Consider the following 25853-nt stretch of genomic DNA (forward strand, 5'->3'; position numbering starts at 1 on the left):
ACTCTATAATGGGTCTAATGAGTGATGAGTAGAGGGGAACAATGACCTCTTTTTTCCTGGATGAGAAACCTTTTGTGATGAGGTGTGCCACGTAGAAGGATTTCCTGACTACTGTGGCAATGTGATTATCAAAGGAGAGACTACTGTCCACCTGTGTCCCAAGGTATCACACTTTTGGTGTTAAGTAGACTACCGCCTATGTGGTAGTCCATGGCTACAGAGTTTTTACCTAAAGGGATGACGGTGCACTTTTTGGCATTGAGCTTGAGGCCATGGCTTTGACACCAGGCATCTGTCTCAGCGAGGCCCTTTTGTAGGATGTCCACATCGTTAGGAGATTTGATTATGGCTCCTAGTTTGCAGTCATCAGCAAACTTTGTTAGCCAAAGACCTTCTGTGTTAGCCTGTACTTCAGAGAAGTAGATACCAAACAGGAGAGGACCTAGGACTGAACCCTGTGGTTCTCCACTTGTCACTGGTCTGAAGATGGATTTAGAGTCTGCTACTTTCACAGTGTATGTTCGGTCAGTGAGCCAGTTGGCAACCCATCTTGTGACATAGGGATTTATACCTAGTTTAGTGAGTTTGTCTATAATTAATTCCAGAGTGGGGGATGGTGTCAAAAGCCTTGGCGAGATCTAGATAGGCTGTGTGTACCACCTTACCCTCATCTACTGCTTTGGTGACCTCTTCAAAGAAGTCCATCAGGTTTGGGAGACATGATCTGCCTTTTACAAACTCGAACTGGGTAGGGTCCAGAGTTTGGAGATTACCAATTTGTCATTGTTTATAAATTCCATGATGATATGCTCCATAGCCTTGCAGACCAGGCTCGTCAGGCTAATGGGGCAGTAGTTCCCGGGGTCCGTGGTGGCTCCCCCTTTGTGGAGTGGGATAACTGTTGCTGTGCGCCATTCAGTGGGCACAAAGCCTGAGGTGAAGCTATGATTGAACATTGTACTTAGGTGGGGTGACAGTTCGTTCTGTAGTTCATGTAGAACGCAGCCTGGGATGTTGTCAGGTCCCATGAATGCTGTGTTTTTGGCTTTGGAGAGTGTTTTTTTTTAACTGTACATCTGTGATTACAGGTACTTTGCATTCTTCCGGTATAGAGATGGGCCCTTTAGGGGATGAGAGAGGGGTAAAGTTAGCACTGAATCTATCTGCCAGGATTTGGCAATATCAATTGATTCTGTATATTTAGTGCCATTGTGCTGTTACTCAAAGCAGATCTGAGTGTTGCCATTGAGATTCTTGACATAGCTATAGAATGCTTTGTGGTTGTCTTTAGAATCAGTGGTGATTTTGTTTTCGTAACTAGCTTTGGAGGATTTTATGAGGGATCTCAGCTTCTTACTGAGGCTGACCACGGAGTTCCTCCAATCATGGGATTTTACTCTTTTGTGCAACAGTTTCTTTCTTCTGTTGTAGAGTTTGTTTATAGCAGGGGACCACCAGATTGGCTTCCTTTTTTGGAGGATAGCATCTTGGTTCTGTTAGGGATTGCACGATCCATGCACTCGTGTAAGTGCTTATAAAGTGCAATTGTATAGGATTCAGCAGTCGTATCTCTATTGTCCGTCAGCATGGGTGTTGTGAAGTTTGCCACTTCTGTGTTAAGAAGCGTGAAGTTGGCTTCGGAGAATTTTTTATGGTGGTTTCCCTAATTGGGGGGGGGGGCTGGGATGTGGATGTCTAGGGTGATTTGCTTGTGGTCGGAACTGACCAACGAGGAATTGACCTCTGGTGTGGAACACCAGTTGCCCATGTTGGTAATGACCAGGTCTAGGATATTGTTGCCCCTGGTGGGGGGTGTGGATAAGTTGATCCAAGGCATTGGAATTTATGAATTCCAGAAAACGTTGCAAGTATTCTTGCAAGCAGTGTTCTACACTAAAGAATGTTCCAGTGCTTTGCTAATTGTTTACATACAAGATTAGTTCCATATGTAATAGGCATAGCCTTACCCTTTGCTTGATTTACATGTATATTGTTATTGTAGTAATTTTCCTTAGGTGTGTAGGTTTTCTGAATTTGAAGCTTCTGTGCAGCATTTATTAATGCAGTACCCTTTGTTTTTAAATCTTTAATTTCCATTAATCCTGCATTTAAAATGATGAGCTTGACTCTTAAAGGAACATTTTGAATTGAAAGACTAGGATAGTGGCTAATGATCTTAATAAGAATGCTTTTTTTTAATGTCAGTACTTATCCACTACCAAACATTAGCGGATCGGAGTTCCGCTGTGGCGAGCCCCTAACTGGAATAAGCAGAAAGACACAACAACAACTTAACTGTGCTAAGTTAATTTTCTTCCCATTCATATATAGACATTTTACAACTTGAACAACTGAGCTGGTAGGGAGTTTTGACTTTTGTCATGTCTTTGTCTGCTTAATATGAAATAAAACTTTAGAGCTAGACAACTGCTTAAGCAAGTTAATCACAAGATATCAATCACAGTGCTCAGTGGAGAAAAGTGAAATGGGAGAGGAGGTGGCATAATGTTTAAAGTATGTACCTCACAGATACAAGGTACAAAGTTTGATTCTAACCTCTGGTTGTTGTGTAAACCTTCGGCATATGCTTCCTGTCTTGAAAAACAGTTGCAGTAGTCAAGAGCCCAGCTCAGTTTTGCTGCATCCCTTGTGCCAGAAACAGACTGCCTTGTGGACAAGAGGTACTGATAACTCACCTGGAGCACTGCACATTTTTTATTTTTTGTATTTTTTTCCCCTAATAGATTTGTTTGTTTTTCAATTGAATTGTACAGGTTATAGGCCACATTAAAGGTGGGAAAAGTTTTGAAATTATTTATTGTGGTCCAGTTTTTTTTATATCACAAAAAACTGTCAATGTAACAGGGGTGTGTACACTTTTTATATCCACTCTGTGTGTGTGTGTGTGTGTGTGTGTGTGTGTGTGTGTGTGTGTGTGTGTGTGTGTGTGTGTGTGTGTATATATACATATATCATATGTTGATATATGTATGTATATACACACACGCATGTATAAAGTATAACATGTGTTAAGTGTGTATATACACAGGCGCACACGCATATAAAGTATAATTTTATATGGATATCTGTGTGTTCTCATTTATAAGTTTTCATTATTACTGATATTGGATGTGTAGTCTGCCTTTGCTACAAAGGCTCTGGCCTTGAATTACATTGCATGTAATTTTGTGGCTCATTTATTTTATTGTATTTGTAGACCAAGGTACTGGACTGATTGTAGTAGAGCTGGTTCAGCCACAACTCACAGTAGCAATATTTAAGTAGACAGTGAGTCCAAATATATTATAGTGCTCTTAACCAGTTCACTTCCTAATACTTTAATACAGTAAGCACCAAATAATTAGAAGAATAAAATTACTAACGAATGCTGCTATACATATGAATGCACTCGTCAACATACAGATGGTAAATACGCCCAAAAAAATGCAACAGCAGCTATTTAATTTCTGTTTTCTAAATGTCCCCTGCTTGATAAAACGAAGCAAAACAGCCACAATGCTAATAACCACTAAAATTTAAAAAATATGTAGTTGTTGGGATGAAGGTTTAATCTCCTTACAAGATAAACTAAAAATGAAAAAAATGAAAGTTTAAGATGGAAATGAAGAGAGCATTGCTAGAGTTAAGGAAATAATAGAATTCCAGAAATTGTTGTCACAGAAAACAGAATTAGCTTTAGAGAAAATAAAAATGCATTCTTATGTCACTACTACAAAAAGTTTACAAAGATTAGCTAATAGGACTAAATGTTAAATAAAAGTAATAAAATTAAACAATATTTTAAATCCAAAGACTGGGAAAAAAACTTCATACATAGAAGAAATCTTAGATATTTAACTATTACTGTAAATATTTGAACAAGGAGTATAATTAATCCCATAACTTTAGTCCATTTTAGCTAATAAGAAAAAATTAAATCCTCATCAATGTAAACATCTTACAGGAGAAGTTGCCTTAAATAAAGGAAAACAAGGATCAAATAAAGAAACTCAAATAATAATGCCTCAGCTTGGAATGGGTTGATTCTGGAAATCTTTAAATTACTACTCCAGGATGCATTTATTATTATTAAAGATTTTTTAAGTTTAAGTTCCATAGACTATGGAAATATTCTCACTTCTTTGAAGTATTCTTCATCTTCACCAATATTAAAACTTGGTAAAGACCAGGACTTATTTTCTTAGACCTACAGCATTATTAAATATTGACTGTACAGTTTTCATTTCTATGTTTACTAATTGAAAGAATCATTGAATTTTCTAATGCATAAAAATCAAACAGTTTTTTTGTTAGAAAAGCATGGAAAAATGTAAAAAAAAAAGTCATAGATTAGATTATGCAGAAACACTAATTTAGCATTTATGGGCTTGTAGAAAAAAATATTTGACTCTGTTAATAGGTCATACTTGTTTTAAGTTGTTAGAAATGTATACTTTTCCTAAATAATTTTGAAAATTAATAAATATATATAAAGGTTCAAAATTGTGTGTTAAAATTGGAGCTTTCCTTTGAGAAGGATTTAATTTTAATAAGGATATGAAACTAGGTTGCCCTTTGTCGCTTTTATTATTTGCTTTAGCAGCTGAACTGTTTGCAAATTGTATGAGGGATAACCCAAATATTCAGAGCTTTAAGATTAGTGAAAGTGTTTTTCTAAGATACTTCTATTAAATGATGATATTCGACTGACGGTGATATCAATAAACCATTTAAAAATAAGCAATTAAACTTCTTCATAAAAAACTTATAGTGAAATTTTATGAGAAAACTGAATATCTACTATTTAAGCAAAACTAGAATGAGATATTTAATTCAATTACAAGAACAATAAAACTTAAATATTTATGAGCGTTTCTTTTAAATGTAGTCTCTATTCTAGAAGAAAGTTACAAGATAATTGCATTAGATCTTGTGAATCTTTTCTTTTAAATTCAGACTTGTACTTATTAAAATATTTCACAAAATAGTGTATATTCAAGTCTACATCATTGATTTTTGATAAAATAAGACTAGTTTTGTTGAATCGTTTTTGAACATGGAAAAGTGGAGGAATTAGTTTTCATAATGTAGAGGCATATTCTAAGGCTTCTGTTTTAAAACTTTTTTTATGTTGGTTAAAGAATCACTGCATTGTTTAGTGGACACTGCTGCACAAAGCTATTTGTAAGAATTCTTCACTAAAAACATGTCCCTACTCATTAGACATTGTAAATAATAAAATGCTCTAGATTCTAAAAAAGTTAATGGTTCTTTTAATAGTTTAACTCTAACATTATATTAAAATCATTTCAAAATTATGTCTACAAGTATTCAAATATCAAAAAAGGTTTTTCAATTCTGTATCATATAATCATGGATTTATTAACTGTTCAGAATATGATCAAATTAAAATACAGTAATCTTATTTATTGGTTTAATTGTTTAAGCAGATCCAGTGTTTTACCAACAGATAAAATTGTGTTTAAATATAAAATTGAACATAAAAACTGGATGCTAATAAATAACCTCAAACAATTTGGGAAAAAAGATTTTGTTGTTAAACTTCTCTAATATTCGTCATTATGTTTAATTGTGTTTGTTAGTGGAAATGGAGATGTAAAACAATTTCAAGATTACAGAATTAAATATTACAAGAATAGACAATAACTATTTGAATTTTATTAAACAGCATAATCTTAAAGATGTGAATGATAATAAAGAACTGATTTTAAAGTTGGGATTAACAATAAATGGGATTTATTGGAAAGTATTTACATTGAAATAGCTGCATAGATTTTTAAGAGTTGTAAAATGTTTAACATAAAGGATGAAGCTGAACAAGGAAGATCATTTACCTGAAAACATTAGTCCTTTTTTAAACTAGAAAAAGTTAAAATACATTTTTGAATAATATAAAAATTAAATCCTTATGTAAGAAAATTCTAAAAACTAGCAAACAGTATTCTTATAAAAGTGAAAGTAATGTATAATTTCAGGAAGATATTTTGTACTGTTAAGGCTTTGTGGTGTGATAAATGCATTAACTCAGATTCTCTTATAGTGACTAATGATGCATTTCCAAAATGTATAAATGGACAGTTTTTGGCTATTTCAAGAAAACTTGATACTGTGAACTGGAAAGCATTTCTGAATAATTCAGTCTTACCACAAATCATTTGACAAAAATGAATAGACTCTGCTGTTATAAGAACCAAAAATAAAATATCAAATCTAAAATATTAAGAAAATCGGGAGTGTTAGAAATATTTTAGTAAGTGTCAACTGTATTCAAAGTGAATATGATTGATCAATGTGTGATTAAGCATATTTAAGTTGAAAGTGTAAAGTTTATATAGTTATCTGTGTGTTATAACTTTTATATATGAAAAAGTCTTGGAAAAAGAAAAATTAAGGTAAAAACTGAACACATTCAAAAGTCAGACAAAGCTGAAAAAACTGAAATTGGAATACTCCCTAATGCTTTTTATAACCACCATAAAATATCATCCACCAAATACTTTCACCCTGGAAAAAATATCCAAATATGCGAGCAAATCTTCCCAAGTCTGTGTGATAATTTAGAGCGAGTATTCATAAAGTTGTCATCCTTGAGAACTAGAACACTAACATAAACCCTAGCTCCTCTAATCTCGGAGCTTTCTTCTATCACCCAATACATTTTTGGCTTCAATTCATAATCAAAGTCCAGCCAAGTGAAAAACATCAAAACCTCAGTAGCATCCATTCTGACATTAACCTACTCATTTCAACAACCATCAAACCAAGCAGCAATCCGTTTCAGCACCATCCAGTAATGACAGTCTGAAAATGCAGTATACGCCCATTTCCAAATATTTGTAGCAAAGTTGCATTCACTAGGAGAATGAGAACAAATGAAAGTGGTTGCTATTCCTAGTGAATATTATTCCTTCATCCCATGGATCTCATTGTTTTAGTGGATTAGTCATTTCATATTATATAAGACCCAGTAAAACTTAATTTCTATCTCACCATTTGAAAGAGCTAGTGAATGTTTTTGAATTACTGGGAGAGGAGATCTGTGTAATTCTTTGTTAGGTGTTTCCTTATGCCCTTCGACCATCAAACAACTCCTATCAAATTCAAGACAGTTCATTCTTTTGGAGATGAGGATTCTTCCTTCTGATCCCCTGAGGTGAGAGTCATCTAGAGGGGCCATCATCCAGGCGCATGTTGGGGAATTTGTTGCTCTCATTGATGTTTCAGCAATAAGATTATATTTTGTGTGAAGACCTTAACCTTTTATATTTTGTGTGATGACCTTAACCCCTTTGCTTGGGTAGTAACATCGGCATGTGTCACCTTCTTGTGGCAACTAAGTGTAGGACTGCCATACACATAGTCCTTGGTTCATATTACATGCACTTTCCCTGCTGGATAGGGGCATTGGGTGCTTGTTTGTTGGAACATGGGCTAAATTTTCGTCTAGGCTTGTAAGGACCTCAGGGCCAGTAGCCTAGTAACTTCCTATGCTCATTGGAACTGCCAATGTTCCTCTATCAGTTTCTGCACACTCATTCATGCAGCCAAAAAAACTTGTAGAGTATGCTTGGGTGGCTATATCCACATCACATCTACAGCAGCCCAGTGCACCCAATTAATACCATTCCTTCCCTTCAGCAGTAATTAGGTGGGGATGGCAGCATGACCCAGCTAGGACCAACCTTTCTTAGAATGGGCAACACCCATCTTACCAGCTATACCTTCAAGTACTTAGCTGCTAATCAAAGTCTGGCTATAGTCAGGGCTTTCTCTCTCTCTCTCTCTTTGCACCATTGGTGCAGCACTCCTCTTCATAGTTCTAACTGGATAAGTTACTTACTAGTAAGTGCACCTCTTTTATGATAGCCATGCAGATCTTGAGGTTGAGACAGGCCACCGCATGTTTGGAATTCTAGAAGAATGCTGTTGATTAGTTGCAGGCTGAAACTATAACATGGGGGGGCAAATAAAGCAGTAACACAAACTGAATATTTATATCATTAAACTGCAAGAGTAGAAACCATAGGGAATATGAATTTAAAAGAAGTTGCAACTTGCATGCTTGATTTGTAGTGTTGCAGCCAGTATTTTGGGAATCCTTAAGTCCTGTATACCATGCATAGCTTGATGAGCAGGTTGTAATGGAATCAAAAAGTACAGGTTGGCTGGAAATTTTGGTTTGCAGTTTAATGGTCAGCAGTTGTGTTCTTCATATGGATCACTGTTGCAGTCATCATCCAAGGAATATGGCCTGATATTAGTGCTACACCTGTGGAACAATCTTCCACAGTTGAACATACTTCCTCACTCTGGCAAGCCAACTCCAACTTTTTCAAGATGTTCACTCGTTCCCAGTATAAAGGCCATGTCTTCCTATACCATCTGTAGTTCTTTCTGGTCACAGTTGGTGAGTGTGTTGATAGAAGGGGTGCTTTAGCTCTTGGTCCTGAGCCTATGTAGACCTCTTCTTCCAGTCTGGACAGGTAAGTACTGTACGGGAAAGAAATTATTTTATTTATATTGTATTCCTGTATTGGTTTAAATTAAAATTTAATGGTGTACATTTGAGTGAATGTTGCATATGCCTAGGAAAAGCTTGTGCCTTTAAAAGGCAAGTACCATATAAAGATTTTCATATTAATGTGTTTATTGCTTGTGTCCCAAATATGATGTGTTTTCTTGCTTAATGTGTGTAGTATTCAGTAGAAAATCATCAGTGTAGTGTTCAGCGGAAGAAAACATTAGAAGAAGGGAGTTGCTCCTACAGTTGTACCTGGACAAGCATGTGCTGCTGTTAATAGATAGATTGCTACTTCTGCTGGACAAAGGCATCAATTGGAGGATGTTCCTCCTAAAAAGAAAAACTATATTGAAAGAAAGAAGTGGCCCTACAAAGAGAAGTATCTAGGGACTGCCAAAGATCCAAGTTTGCCCAGTCACCCTTGCTGCAAAGGAGGTTGCTCCCCAGGAGATATATTTGCAACCCATTGATTTGACTCCTACTTTAGCTGAGGCCTATGGTGTTGCCCCTTTAGAGGACTGCATACCAGCACATGCCTCACATTCTTTTGGATGGAAAAAGAGATTGTGTGAAGTTGGACACTAGGTGCTGAGTGTCAGAATTTCAGGAGTGCAATCACATCATCATCATAATAATATTAAAGGAAGGCACCATCGCACTTTAGAGATTTAGCTTAGCCCCCCCCCCCCCATTTCCACTTTAGACTTGCAAGTATCTGGTAGTAAACTGTTCCTTTATGACAGGTTGACTGGTAGGTCTGATCAAAAGAAGTATGGCATTCCAAAGTGCTTGCTAAGTAGTAAGTTTGATTTTCTCGTATACCTCCCTGCTACATAACAGAACTGGTCCACAGAGGTCTGGGGACTCCTTTTCTACCAGTTTCCTCAAAAAAAAAAAGCAGCCATCCCAAAACAGGAGTTCACTCTCCAAAAAGGAAGAGGGAGAGATGTCTGCACAGAGAGTGAGTCTGTCTCTATTTTTCAGAGGGTAAGAAGGAGTTGGAATATGGGTTCTTACTATTCTCACCGCAAATGAAGATGTCCTGTCCTCTGTGCTGCCCCCCTCTAGGACCTCTCATTAGAGAGACCATTTTTAAGTGTCGAACATTTAAGGTATCAGCATCATAGAGAAGATGTATGGACCTTCTGGGGTTAGATCATCCTACATTATTAGAAGACCCTCGATTGTTGAAAGCCCTGCAAGATGCAAGTTATATCACTAGAATTAGGCTCCCGACTTTCTGTTTCTGAGAGATCTGACCATTTCTACACAGTCCAAGAATCTGCAAAATCCCTTTAAAAACCCTGTTGCTGATTTTAGCTGTGTTGTCAGTGGATTCTGCAAAGGATGCTAGACTGGTTCCAGGACAAAATAGTCTTCCCAAAGACTGGGCCAACAGAATTCTTGACCAGTTTGGAAAGAATCTTTATATGTCTACAACCCTAGTCTTTTGAGCCTTCATTTGTCAGACGGACATGATTAAATATAAGCAGAAAAACCCTTCTCAAACCTAAAATTACTACAAATGGAGTGCTAGATGAAAATCCTAAGCCATTAATCTTGTCCGAAGTTCAAAACTGCCTTACAGGTAGGCAGGTATGCAGTTAAATGTGGGCATGATGCTGTGGATGCAGCACCTAGGGCTGCAGTACTGGAATCAGTCATATGAAGGCATGCTTGGCTGAGGCTTCAGCACTACTAGAGAAAATCCGAGCACAGCTTAATGCTTCTGTTAGACAAGGAGTTGCTGTTTGGGGCCTCATCTGAGGAAATCTTTAAGGAAACAGCCTTGGAACTGTTCCAACACTGTATTCCTCAGTACAGTAGGAATTACTCTCTTCACAGTGGCCTTAATACCAGAGGTAAATAATAAGCAATCAAAAGGTAGTTATGCCAGCTAATAGGAGAAAAGTGACAGAGGGGAACCATCCAGGCCAAAACCACAATAGGGAGTAGCAGAGACTACTCAATATTTCTTCCTTCCTTATTCCTGGAAGTCCCAATCCAGCCATTCACTTTCCCCTTACACCTATATAACCTCAATACACTGGAGGCTAGTTGGCCCTGGTTTGCCGCTAATGGACATACGTTACAAGGGACAGGTGAATTTTAAGCATAGTTTCAGAAGTGTGTAAATTTTTGTTCAAAACAATACACAGGGAGCAGGGCGCAGGGTGACCCTTCTTTCACAAAAAAAAACAAAGATCAGATATGACCCCCCATACAAAAGAATGCTGTTACAATGGACCATAGAACTGTTTTCTCCCAAGAGACACCACTGGCTTCTAGTCGAGGCTTTTCCTGGTCCCAAGAAAAGGGGTAAGTATTTGGAGGCCCATCCTGAAACCTCTCCAGGCTAAACAAGTTCCTAAATGTTCCTAAAATCATAATGCTAATGCTTTAATCTTTGTTATTCCCTTCTGACTCATCATGCACTAAAGGTGAATGTGGATTTAAAGGAAAACTGCCTGCATATCCCCATTCACAGAGATCAGATTTGCTTTCTCAGATTAGAAGCAGGGGATTGCCATTGTCAGTTTAACTTCTTGCTCCCAGTATGTCTACAGAATATCTGGCACCAGTGTTTAGCCATTGCAGGGCCAGAAGCATTCATGTCTGCCCCTGATACAGTCCCCTGATATAAAAAGAGGCACTAAGATCTGTTGAGGTAATTATGGATGTTCATCATACTCATCAAATTGAAATCCTTACTTGTTAGGAAATCTGTCTGGAGGTAGCCTGAGCAGCTGGTCTAACTTTCTGAGCTTTTTCTGCCCCGGCTTTGTTCTGCTCCCTCTCACTACCCTATAAGCATGTCATATGTAAGGGAGCATCTGCTGACACCACATTCATCCTGTGTGCGATATTGTTAGGCATGTATGTTGCCAGTGTTATCAGTCTGCTGGTTTGCCTGCTTCCAGTAGCCAAATGGGTACCCCAAGGGGATTTTCTTGTCTGTAGTTTGGTAAATTAGTTTACTAAATGTCTGATAGTGACACTGATTCCAAATTTTTGGGTAAAGTGAATAATTGTGCTTTGTGTGGAAAATAAAACTCTCGTAGTCTTCAGAGTATTTATTTATTCTGCCTTAGCCCTGAAAAATGTGGAGATGTGTCTACTGTGTCCTAGCTTCATCTTGAGAGCAGTTTGAAGGAGAGTGAAGTCTCTGTAGGAGTTTACAGAGAAAAAGTGGGTCAGTGCATGGTTCCAAGCTGCGTGTAGGGTAAGCCTCCTACCTAAGAAGAAACAATCTGACAAAATGAATGGCTCTGCAGTGTTTGTCTGAGTTGTTTACCATTTTGCTCAAGTATTCCTTTTTAACCACACATCTGTCATACATTTCAGCCCGCTTGCCCATGGAACTATTTTTATTATCCCATCTCATGTGAAGCATTTCTTGAAAGACATCCTGCATGTCAACTTTCCCAACAGATAGCCCTCCCCCGCATGAGGTCTGAACTTCCCTCAAGAAGAATGATAGCCATTTGAATTGGTAGCATTTGTGCCACTCAGATGCCTTACCTGCAGAACCTTTTCTCTCGTAGTTATTTCAGAAGTGAAGATTTGAGGTTCTAGCTCTGATGTGTAAACAGTCCTTTCTAATTTGCCTGAGAGTTGGCTTATATACACCCACTTCCTTCATGCCAAAGGTGGTCATAAAGCTATCTTTAAATAAGACCATACTGTTGTCTGTCTGTCCCTAATCCATAAAATTTGTAGAGAGGCAATTCTCTGCATTCTTTGGATGTATTTAGTCAGCTAAGAGTTCTCTGGACAGAACCAAAGATTATAAGAGGTCAGGCCTTTTGTTTGCTTTGTAGCTAGGAAGGAAGGGGATGTCTATGTCTAACCAAGCTGCTTCAAAATGTGTATGCCACTGCATAGCCCCTTGCTTCACAAGCTTAGGAACACAGGATATCTTAGAGACAGTGACTTAGTGCACAGCTTTTCTAAGCACTAGAAAATGAACTTTCATTGTAGGGCTAGGGTGGAGTTCACCTCTGCCATTCTGCTTGAGCTACTCCAACCCTCAGCTGTTCTGTAGCCAAGCACCATCTACAAGGAAACCACAAGATTTGCGAATTATCCCTTGGATGGAGATTTCAGCAGAGATTCATACAAAGAAGATAGGACAGTTATTTAAGGAACTTATTGTAAGAATACATATTCAAGCAAGATTACTGCTGTAGTACCATATCCTTTGCTCAGTCTGCTTTTCCTTACCTGATGTCTGAGGGGTGGGATGGGCTACTAATCCTTACCCCTATTTTTCTTTCTTGTAATCCCTGTTGGATTATGGTCCTCATTTTCTCTAGGCTCCCTTAGGGGATGGTTAGCCTGAGTGTTCCTACAGAGCTGATCATGGTAGAATCTTTCTCTTCTGAACGATTGAACTGTAGAAACATGGAGGGTGGTGACAAGAAAACTAAAGACATGGACTGATGGTCACCTTCATACTGGAATGTGCAGATGTCCTGAGGAATATAGGGCAGACCTGGCCATATTGGTGGTGGGCTGTTTACCTTTGAAAGACTGATCAGACATTAGGAGTTCACCAGCATAAGAGATCCTGTGGTTGATGTCTGCAACAGTAATCATGCTGAAATGTGTATTATAGCAAGTTGTTTTATAACTATAAATACAATGTTCTTCATGTTTCACTGTTGCAGTCATTACATTTGGGTAATCTGCTGGCAGGTTGCCCTCAGTCGGCCTGAATAACAAAGTCTTGGGTCCTGCGTCGGTTGCTGTCTCCTCTTCCATGACGTCAGGTCGTCAGGGGTATAAAACATGCAGCCGACACCATTTTATTCATTCTTTCTTGTCGTGCGGTGCCCGAAGCAGAAGCAGTTCGCAAGTGCCGGTCGGCCGACTCCTGAAATTTTCGCATTCGAGTTTCAGAACCGAAATCTTAACTAAAGCTAAGTACCTGGTTGGGGAAACTTTTTCTTGCTCGTTACCGATGTCCGTAAAAGTTAATAATTGCTTACCTGTGGGAAGCAAATACCTCATAAGGATTTTCACTTGTACTGTATTCCTTGCCTAGGCCCAGATCATAATGTGCCTTGCTGTCAGTTTTATGCTAGAGTTAACCAGTGCACTATTAAGCATTGGTATATTTTTGCTTCTAAATATTTTGGATCCAGATTTAATTACCCTGAAATGTCGTTGGTTAGCAATCCGACTACCGGAGTTCACAAAAAAACGCAAAGAAAAAGATGGAGACAGACCGTCGAGGTCCAAAACTGATGAAATTTCTCCCAAGCCAGTCGCCGGTACTCAGTGAGGTGCTTTTGCAGCCCCTGATACCCACTACTTTTCAGTCGCAGGCCTCTAGCAAGACCCATGTGGAGTCCGGTATGCTGCGAGATTCTCAGAGTATTAAACCCGCGGATGTCTCTTCCCTTGGGTCTGGAGCCGCTGTGCAGGCACCGGCTTCTGTGGGTGTTTTCAGGCCTCAACATTTTTATATAAAGCCGACACCAGCCTCAAAAACAAGATCAAAAACTTCTTCTATGTCTAAAAAAAGATGTATGAGCCACATGCTCAGGGCCCTATGCCTAAAAAACAGATGATCAAAATGGCTGAGGACTTAATTACCTTGATCAGGGGCTCCCAACCCCCCCCCCCCTGCTAAGAGGCCTAGGCAAGGCACTGATTATGAATCTTCAGATCAGGTTTCCATTTCTTCTGACCCCTCTTCTGATCAGGAATTTTCTATTCCACCCTATGAGGATTCTGATGCAGAAGAATCCATACCATCTGCATCTCCTCCTGAGGATTATTCTTTTGGAGAAACCATGCATACTTTAAGGGAACATTTTCACTGGGAGAGTCAGGATTTCTCTGAATCAAAAAAAGAGGCTTAGGGATTTCCTTCTTCTTCCTCAGCATAGGCCTTTGGCAGTACCTCCTGTTTTAGACATTGTTGGTGATGTGTTTTTGGAATCAGGCATGGCTCCTGAGTCCCTACCTCCGGCTCCTAGTAAGCCAGACATATATTACAGGGTTCCTGACTCCCACACATTTCTATTCAGAAATCCTGCTGCTGATCCTGAGACTATCTCACAGGGTCCCAAAGGTGTAAAGGCCTCTACAACCAAAAATCCTACCCCCTCTGATAGAGATTCCAGGGCGCTGGATAGATGGGGAAATAAGGTTTATACATCTGCAACCTTGGCAATTAGGGCCTTAAACTGCCAGTTTCATATGCTTAAATATCAACAGCATGTTATGGGCTTATTGAAACATAAAATGATGTTGATTTCTGATTGTGTGGAAAATAAAGAATTACAGGAATTATTGCATTCAGCAGAACAGGTTGGAAAGCATACTTTGCAATGTGGTTTTGATTCCTTTGAGGCCTCTTGCAGGGCCGCAGTTACTGGATCTGTAATTAGAAGGCATGCCTGGCTCAAGGAGCAAAATCTGCCTGATCATGTTAAAGATAAATTGTTGGATGCCCCCTTGCAGCATGATACTCTGGTAATAAGGCAGAAATGGCTTTAAAGAAAATGGAAGACGAAGCTAAATCTATGCAAACTGTAAAAAATTCCTTACAAGTGCAGCCACCCAGGTTCACTAGGCACTGGTCTACTAAAAATTGGTCCTTTCCTGTCTCCAACAGAGCCTCGCAAGGCAAATCCAGGTGATCAAAAGGCTCTAGATACCAATCACAGGGTTCTTACAGGTCAAAGCAATGGGGTGCCTCCACCTCGAAATCTGGAGGAAACAAAGCACAACCCTACAGTAAGCAGTCTCAATGACTTCCCCTCTACCTTCACCAAGCACTTATCTTTTGGCAGCCCCCGTAAAGGAAAATTAGGACTTCATGCTCAAAATTGGCAGTTAATTACCCAGGACAAGTGGGTATTAAACATAGTATCCCAGGGGTACAAATTTCATTTCCATACTTTGCCAATTCCAAACAGTTGGCCAGATGTGCCACAGAATCAATGGGCAGAGGCTCAGAAACAAGTTATGTCCCTCATGGATTTGGGGGCTATTCAACCAGTGCCAGAAAAGGAAAAATAACAAGGTTTTTATTCAAGACTGTTCCTGGTACCCAGAAAAGAATGCTGGAGACCAATACTGGACTTGTCCGTTTTGAACACATACCTCATTCCAAAATTCAAAATGCTGACTTTACAACAGCTACTGCCTATGCTGGGCAAGGAATGCTTGGTTAGTGACTCTAGATCTAAAAGAGGCATAGCTGCATATCCCAATAAGGAATTGTGCAGAAGATACCTCCGATTTCTTGCAGGTTTTTGCATTATCAATTCTCTGCACTGCCCTTTGGCTTATCTACTGCCCAGGGTCTTTACAAAGTGCCTGGCATCAGTAATTGCTCTGCAGGCTTCAAAGAATTCAAATTTATCCTTATCTGGACGACTGTCTCATTCAAGCAGAGGACACAAGGACACTCTTCTTCAACATCTGGCATTTGTAAAAGGGTCATTCATCGACATGCAAGCCCTAGGGTACACAGTCAATATAAAGAAGTCACAACTGATACCCTCTCAAATAATAACCTTCCTGGGTGCAAGCTTGAATACAACTGCCCAGATGGCATTCCTGACAGTAGAAAAAGGCAACTGACAACTTACTTCAAACAAATGGCATTAACAAAGCAGAACCAGCTAACAGCAGGACAGATTCTGCAGACTTTGGGGTTCATGGCATCCTGCATTCTATTGATTCCATATGCCAGACTACATATGAGGAAAGTTACAGTGGTATCTAAAAAGTTTATGGAGTCAACATTGTCACAGCCTAGAAACCCAAATTCCAATAATTCCATGCCTGAAGCAAGAATTCCAATGGTGGGCTCAGGCATGTCAATCAAACAAGGGACTGCCCTTCACACAGCACTCAACCAAGCCAGACCATCACAACAGACGCCTCAGACCTATGGTTGGGGGCACACATGCTGGACAAGTGCATACAAGGCTTATGGACTCAAGACCAGCTGCACCTACACATAAATCAGAAGGAGATGCTGGCAGTAAAACTGGCAATTCAGGCATTCGACCATTTCTTCATTCAGGTCAACTACTGATAAAGACGGACAACACCACAGTTATGTGGTACATCAACAAACAGGAGGCACACATTCATACCCTCTATGCCATGGCAATGGACCTCTGGAACACAGCACTGACTTCAACATTCAGTTACAAGCAATTTTGTGCCAGGAAAAGAAAATACTCTAGCAGACATCTTAAGCAGAACTACCACGGACCCACGAATGGATGCTGCATCCACAAATCTTCAAAACCATTACAGGGAAATGGGGACTACCAGAAATAGACTTATTTGCATCCCCACACAATCACCAACTGAAAAAATTCTGCACAAGGACGTATCACCCACTTGCTTGGAAGGTGGATGCCCTATCTTTCAGTTGGAAAAACCTGACAGCATATGCATTCCCACCTCTTCCTTTGATGCACAAGGTGCTATTGAAGATCAGACAGGAAAACCAAAGGATCATCCTGATAGCTCCAGACTGGCCTCAAGGCAACATTGGTACCCATTACTGAGGAATATGTCTCCAACAAATATGGCCTCTGCCCTGGTTCCTCATCTGCTGTTAACACAGAACAATTTCAAATTCTGCACCCTGCATCCAAACCTGAAAACACTGCAGCTGGCTGCCTGGAACATTTAATAAGACCAAATAACACCTCTCAGGATTTATCTCAAAGGGTTAAGGACATTATCTTGGAGGCCAGACCCTCAACAAGAAAAAATTATTCAGATAAATGGAAAAGATATCTCATTTGGAGTACTGCAAAAGGAGAGAATGTGTCACTTGCAAACATACCTAACATCCTGGAATACTTGGCAGAGCTCTTCCACAACGGCCTGTCCTATTCTTCCATTAAGATTCATGCATCAGCTATTTCAGCAGAATACAACTTGGATCCTCCAGTCTTCTCTCATCCTCTGCTCAGGCAGTTTCTGAGAGGGCCAAAATGTAAAACCACCTAGGAAGCCACCATTGCCAGCATGGGACTTGAACTTTGTGCTAGAAAAGTTGACACTCCCTCCTTTCAAGCTAGCAGCTACAGCAGATTTACAGTACTTATCATGGAAAACTGCTTTCCTGCTTGCAATCACTTCAGCAAGAAGGGTATCTGAGCTACAGGCATTAATGGCAGTACAGCCCTTCCTGATCTTCCATCAAGATAGAGTGTCCATGAGAACTAATCCTACTTTTATGCCAAAGGTGGTCTCCAGGGTATCCTTAAATCAAGCTATCCACCTACCTACATTCTTCCCCAACCCACAGAACAGGGGAGAAAGACTGTTGCATAACTTGGATGTACATAGACAATTACGTTACTACCTGGACAGGACCAAGAGCAATAGAAAAACTGACCAGCTACTGGTAGCATATGCAACAAGAATGGAAGGAAAAGCAATTTCAAAACAGACAATCTCTAAGTGGATAGGAAATTGCATTAAATTTTGTTACTCCTACCATGGGAAGAAAACTCCAGAAAACATCAGGCCTCACTCTACAAGGGCTACAGCCACTACCGCAGCTTTTTCAGAGGAGGTCCTACCAAAGACATTTTAGAGGCTGCTACTTGGAGCTCCGTGCATACATTTGCCAAGCATTATAATTTACCTTTGTACTCCAGATCCTGAGCAGGTTTTGCCACTGCTGTTTTGCAAGGGATCTTAACTACACCATAATCTTATTTCTCCTCCTCCCCCAGTTTGGCTATGGTATTCTACCCATTTGTAAGGACTGCAGATGCATCCTTGAAGGACATAGTACAGTTTTGTACCTACCATAAATGTAGATGTCCGATAGGCATGCATCTGCAGTCAGGATTACCCACCCTCCCCTTTTCTATAACTCCTAGGGTATTTGCCCATCTTGTAGCTAGCTGGGGGAATCTATTAATGGTGTATTTGTTTGTATATATGTACATACATGCTTATTTTTTGTTTGCTCTCTACTATTTGGAACCTTTTGCATTTATCCAAATTAAGCCTTCCTAGAGGGCACCTGGCATCTGGGGCAAGACACACTGAGGAAGATGGCGTCGGCTGATGCCTTTATACCCGAAGAACTGCAGCTATGACGTCGGGTGAAGTGCGACACCAGCCGAGGCCAGACCCAGACTTTGGAATCCAGCCGACCGAAGGGCTGCCTGACGACAGGACAACCCATTTGTAAGGACTGCAGATGCATGCCTATCGGACATCTACATTTATGGTAGGTACAAAACTGTACTTTCTCTGCATTCTTTGGATGTATTTAGTCAGCTAAGAGTTCTCTGGACCAGAACCAAAGATTATAAGAGGTCAGACCTTTTGTTTGCTTTGTAGCTAGGAAGGAAGGGGATGTCTGTGTCTAACCAAGCTGCTTCAAAATGTGTATGCCACTGCATAGCCCTTGCTTCACAAGCTTAGGAACACAGGATATCTTAGAGACAGTGACTTAGTGCACAGCTTTTCTAAGCACTAGAAAATGAGCTTTCATTGTAGGGCTAGGGTGGAGTTCACCTCTGCCATTCTGCTTGAGCTACTCCAACCCTCAGCTGTTCTGTAGCCAAGCACCATCTACAAGGAAACCATAAGATTTGCGAATTATCCCTTGGATGGAGATTTCAGCAGAGATTCATACAAAGAAGATAAGACAGTTATTTAAGGAACTTATTGTAAGAATACATATTCAAGCAAGATTGCTGCTGTAGTACCATATCCTTTGCACAGTCTGCTTTTCCTTACCTGATGTCTGAGGGGTGGGATGGGCTACTAATCCTTACCCTTATTTTTCTTTCTTGTAATCCCTGTTGGATTATGGTCCTCATTTTCTCCAGGCTCCCTTAGGGGATGGTTAGCCTGAGTGTTCCTACAGAGCTGATCATGGTAGAATCTTTCTCTTCTGAACGATTGAACTGTAGAAACATGGAGGGTGGTGACAAGAAAACTAAAGACATGGACTGATGGTCACCTTCATACTGGAATGTGCAGATGTCCTGAGGAATATAGGGCAGACCTGGCCATATTGGTGGTGGGCTGTTTACCTTTGAAAGACTGACCAGACATTAGGAGTTCACCAGCATAAGAGATCCTGTGGTTGATGTCTGCAACAGTAATAATGCTGAAATGTGTATTATAGCAAGTTGTTTTATAACTATAAATACAATGTTCTTCGTGTTTCACTGTTGCAGTCATTGCATTTGGGTAATCTGCTGGCAGGTTGCACTCAGTCGGCCTGAATAACAAAGTCTTGGGTCCTGCGTCGGTTGCTGTCTCCTCTTCCATGATGTCAGGTCATCAGGGGTATAAAACATGCAGCCGACACCATTTTATTCATTCTTTCTTGTCGCGCGGTGCCCGAAGCAGAAGCAGTTCGCAAGTGCCGGTCGGCCGACTCCTGAAATTTTCACATTCGAGTTTCAGAACCGAAATCTTAACTAAAGCTAAGTACCCGGTTGGGGAAACTTTTTCTTACCGATGTCCGTAAAAGTTAATAATTGCATTACCTGTGGGAAGCAAATACCTCATAAGGATTTTCACTTGTACTGTATTCCTTGCCTAGGCCCAGATCATAATGTGCCTTGCTGTCAGTTTTGTGCTAGAGTTAACCAATGCACTTGGAAACTGGAACACACCAACACTATAAAGAAATAAGGAAGAAGGTGACCACAACCAACGAGGAGCTGCTGTAACAAAAGTGTATAAATTGCTGCTCTCCAAAGAAAACTTCCAGGCCCATAAACGCTCCAAACAAGTTTATTCAACACAAAACTAAAAACGTCGACCTAGGTTTCGTCCGCTGTACGAACTTCATCAGAACACCTCATAATACATCCAAAAGTTCTTAAATAATATGCACAAGCATACTAATGAGCCTGGTACCCAATGAAAAGCATAGGCAAACATTTTAAATACTTAAAGCAGCAATGTAACTAAATTAGATCATGTATAGATAGTGTATAAAACCCAAAGATGCCCCTCACCCCTCCAAAAATAAAATAAAATTAATATTAAATTGATGTGAACAACTAAATACTTTCTAATGTGTATAATGCTTACATGAAGGAAAGTGTACTAAATACAATTTGGATTTGTCAGAAATGAGAGTGCAGATATTATTGAATGCTAATCAATATCCAGGACTTAATGAATATATAAGTATTAAGCCAATTTTATGGATAAATAACATCAAGGGTAGTTAGCATGACCTTGGTTATTTTATTAATTGTATTAATTATACTAATTTCTGTTTCAAAGAGTTTATGTGATAAATTGTATGTAATTGGATTCTTTTGACATCCATCAATACCCTATATGAATGTTGGTCCTTTTCAGACACAGGGTACCTTCTTGTACACTACCTTCATATATATATATATATTTAATTATATGTCATGTATATGTATGTATATATATATATGTATATATATATATATATATATGTATATATATATGTGTGTATATATATATATATATATATATTTATTTATTTATTTATTTATATATATAGTTTTTATATACATGTAGTATTTTGTACATGTTTATATATTTATATACTCACATTTATACATACATACACATTTTTTAACTTTTGAGAGATTTGACATATTCAGGATTAATTGTGCTTATTATATAGGGTGCTATTTGATTTTAGGATTTTATCGTCCCCCTTGCATATCAATTACATAGTACACACATTGTGGATTCATATGTCATCATATACACAAGTATTATTAGATATAGAGGTTTCATGTAAGCATTATACACATTAGAAAGTATTTAGTTGTTCACATCAATTTAATATTAATTTTATTTTATTTTTGGAGGGGTGAGGGGCATCTTTGGGTTTTATACACTATCTATACATGATCTAATTTAGTTACATTGCTGCTTTAAGTATTTAAAATGTTTGCCTATGCTTTTCATTGGGTACCAGGCTCATTAGTATGCTTGTGCATATTATTTAAGAACTTTTGGATGTATTATGAGGTGTTCTGATGAAGTTCGTACAGCGGACGAAACCTAGGTCGACGTTTTTAGTTTTGTGTTGAATAAACTTGTTTGGAGCGTTTATGGGCCTGGAAGTTTTCTTTGGAGAGCAGCAATTTATACACTTTTGTTACAGCAGCTCCTCGTTGGTTGTGGTCACCTTCTTCCTTATTTCTTTAACCAATGCACTATTAAGCATTGGTATATTTTTGCTTCTAAATATTTTGGATCCAGATTTAATTACCCTGAAATGTCGTTGGTTAGCAATCCGACTACCGGAGTTCACAAAAAAACGCAAAGAAAAAGATGGAGACAGACAGTTGAGGTCCAAAACTGATGAAATTTCTCCCAAGCCAGTCGCCGGTACTCAGTGAGGTGCTTTTGCAGCCCCTGATACCCACTACTTTTGAGTCGCAGGCCTCTAGCGAGACCCATGTGGAGTCCGGTATGCTGCGAGATTCTCAGAGTATTAAACCCGCGGATGTCTCTCCCTTGGATGGGTCTGGAGCAGCTGTGCAGGCACCGGCTTCTGTGGGTGTTTTCAGGCCTCAACATTTTTATATAAAGCCGACACCAGCCTCAAAAACAAGATCAAAAACATCTTCTATGTCTAAAAAAACGATGCATGAGCCACATGCTCAGGGCCCTATGCCTAAAAAACAGATGATCAAAATGGCTGAGGAGTTAATTACCTTGATCAGGGGCTCCCAACCCCCCCCCCCCGCTAAGAGGCCTAGGCAAGGCACTGATTATGAATCTTCAGTTCAGGTTTCCATTTCTTCTGACTCCTCTTCTGATCAGGAATTTTCTATTCCACCCTTTGAGGATTCTGATGCAGAAGAATCCATACCATCTGCTTCTCCTCCTGAGGGTTATTCTTTTGGAGAAACCGTGCATACTTTAAGGGAACATTTTCACTGGGATAGTCAGGATTTCTCTGAATCAAAAAAAGAGGCTTAGGGATTTCCTTCTTCTTCCTCAGCATAGGCCTTTGGCAGTACCTCCTGTTTTAGACATTGTTGGTGATGTGTTTTTGGAATCAAGCATGGTTCCTGATTCCCTACCTCCGGCTCCTAGTAAGCCAGACATATATTACAGGGTTCCTGACTCCCACACATTTCTATTCAAAAATCCTGCTGCTGATCCTGAGACTATCTCACAGGGTCCCAAAGGTGTAAAGGCCTCTACAACCAAAAATCCTACCCCCTCTGATAGAGATTCCAGGGCGCTGGATAGATGGGGAAATAAGGTTTATACGTCTGCAACCTTGACAATTAGGGCCTCAAACTGCCAGTTTCATATGCTTAAATATCAACAGCATGTTATGGGCTTATTGAAACAGAAAATGATGTTGATTTCTGATTGTGTGGAAAATAAAGAATTACAGGAATTATTGCATTCAGCAGAACAGGTTGGAAAGCATACTTTGCAATGCGGTTTTGATTCCTTGGAGGCCTCTTGCAGGGCCGCAGTTACTGGATCTGTAATTAGAAGGCATGCCTGGCTCAAGGAGCAAAATCTGCCTGATCATGTTAAAGATAAATTGTTGGATGCCCCCTTGCAGCATGATACTCTGGTAATAAGGCAGAAATGGCTTTAAAGAAAATGGAAGACAAAGCTAAATCTATGCAAACTGTAAAAGATTTCTTACAAGTGCAGCCACCCAGGTTCACTAGGCACTGGTCTACTAAAAATTGGTCATTTCCTGTGTCCAACAGAGCCTGGCAAGGCAAATCCAGGTGATCAAAAGGCTCTAGATACCAATCACAGGGTTCTTACAGGTCAAAGCAATGGGGTGCCTCCACCTCGAAATCTGGAGGAAACAAAGCACAACCCTACAGTAAGCAGTCTTAATGACTTCCCTCTACCTTCACCAAGCACTTATCTTTTGGCAACCCCCGTAAAGGAAAATTAGGACTTCATGCTCAAAATTGGCAGTTAATTACCCAGGACGAGTGGGTATTAAACATAGTATCCCAGGGGTACAGTTTTCATTTCCATACTTTGCCAATTCCAAACAGTTGGCCAGATCTGCCACAGAATCAATGGGCAGAGGCTCAGAAACAAGTTATGTCCCTCATGGATTTGGGGGCTATTCAACCAGTGCCAGAAAAGGAAAAATAACAAGGTTTTTATTCAAGACTGTTCCTGGTACCCAGAAAAGACCATGCTTGGCGTCCAATACTGGACTTACAGGTTTTGAACACGTTCCTGGACATTCCAAAATTCAAAATGCTGACTTTACAACAACTACTGCCTATGCTGGGCAGGAATGCTTGGTTAGTGACTCTAGACTTAAAAGAGGCATAGCTGCATATCCCAATAAGGGAATTGTGCAGAAGATACCTCCGCTTCAAAGCAGGTTTTTTGCATTACCAATTCTCTGCACTGCCCTTTGGCTTATCTACTGCGCCCAGGGTCTTTACAAAGTGCCTGGCACCAGTAATTGCATTCTGCAGACAAAGAAGCATTCAAATTTATCCTTATCTGGACGACTGTCTCATTCAAGCAGAGGACACAAGGACACTCTTCTTCAACATCTGGCATTTGTAAAAAGGCTTCTAACATGCATAGGGTACACAATAAACAAAAAGAAATCACAACTGGTACCCTCTCAAATAATTACATTCCTGGGTGCAAGCTTGAATACAACTGCCCAGATGGCTTACCTTACGCCAGACAAAGGCAACTGACAACTTACTTCAAACAAATGGCAACAAAAACCCAGTTATCTGCAGGACAGATTCTGCAGGCTTTGGGGTTCATGGCATCCTGCATTCTACTAATTCCATATGTGAGACTGCATATGAGGAAACTTCAATGGTGCCTAAAAAGTTTATGGAGTAAACATTGTCACAGTCTGGAAACAATGATTCCTCTCATTCCCTGCCTACAGCAGGAGTTTCATTGGTGGGCAGAGACATGTCACCAAAACAAGGGACTGTCATTCACTCCACTACCACCCAAGCCCTAACTACAGACGCATCAGACTATGCTTGGGGGGCCCACCTGGTGGGGAGATGCATTCAGGACAAATGGAGCCCAAAGCAAATGCATCTGCATATCAACCAGAAGGAGAAGCTAGCTGTTGAGAATGCTCTGACAGCCTTCAAGGACTTACTTCATCCAGGACAACTACTGATAAAGACGGACAACACCACGGTTACGTGGTACATAAACAAACAGGGGGGTACACATTTTTACAGACTAGCCATGGAATTGTGGAACACAGCTTTGACTTACCAAATACATCTTCAGGCTCAGTTCCTGCCAGGAAAACAAAATCCTCTGGCAGACGACCTAAGCAGAAACCTTATGGACCCGCATGAGTGGAAACTGGATCCACAAATCTTCAGCATGTTAACACAGAAATGGGGGAGCCCAGACATAGATCTAGTTGCCTCTCCCCAAAATCATCAACTGGACAAATTCTGCACAAGGACTTATCACAGACAAGCATGGAAAGTGGATGCCCTATCCTTCAGTTGGAAAAACCTATCAGTCTATGCCTTTCCCCCGCTGCCTCTTCTCTCCAAGGTCTTACTAAAGATCAGACAGGAAAAACCAAAGATGATCCTTATTGCTCCGGCCTGGCCTCACCAGAACTGGTACCCAATTCTAAGGAATATGTCTCAACTCCCTCCTTGGTACTTGCCTCAAATACCTCATCTACTGTCTCAGCAGAACAATCAAATTCTGCACACTCTGCTCCAAAATCTGAACCTTGCAGCATGGCTGATCATTTAATTATTCAAACAACACCTCTCAGTAAATCTGTGATGGATGTCATTTTAGTAGCCAGAAGGCCAAGTACTAGAAAATCTTATGCTGATAAATGGAAGAGATTCTGTGCTTGGAACCAAGCACAAGGAACGGACACAGCAAGGCCCAATATCCCTCAGATTTTACAATATTTGACTGAGATGCTTGACAAGGGCCTATCTTTTTCTTCAATAAAAATCCATGCCTCTGCCATCTCGACTAAGTATAACACGGAGCCTCCCCTCTTTTCTCATCCTCTGATTAAACAGTATCTTAGAGGGGCCAAAAATTTAAGGGCTCCCAGAAGATGACCAACTCCTGCATGGGACCTCAATTTTGTGCTGGAAAATCTCACCCTGCCTCCTTTTGAACCAGCAGCTACTGCAGATGTAACATTTTTATCTTGGAAAACTGCTTTCCTCTTGGCAATCACTTCAGCAAGAAGGTTTTCAGAACTACAGGCTCTCATGGCTGTGGAGCCTTTTATTACATTCTACCCGGACAGGGTGTCCCTCAGGAACAACCTTTCTTTTATGCCTAAGGTGGTATCCAG

General features: G+C 39.9%; 1 protein-coding gene across 1 annotated transcript in view; it reads left to right on the forward strand.

Annotated features, from left to right (window-relative positions):
- Window positions 1-25853, forward strand: part of PTPN12 (protein tyrosine phosphatase non-receptor type 12) — a 3019581-nt gene that overhangs the window by 385247 nt on the left and 2608481 nt on the right. The window lies entirely within an intron of this gene.

The sequence above is a fragment of the Protopterus annectens genome, chromosome 11.part0, assembly GCF_019279795.1.
Source record: "Protopterus annectens isolate FY-2018-M chromosome 11.part0, PAN1.0, whole genome shotgun sequence".
NCBI classification, from domain to species: Eukaryota; Metazoa; Chordata; order Ceratodontiformes; family Protopteridae; genus Protopterus; species Protopterus annectens.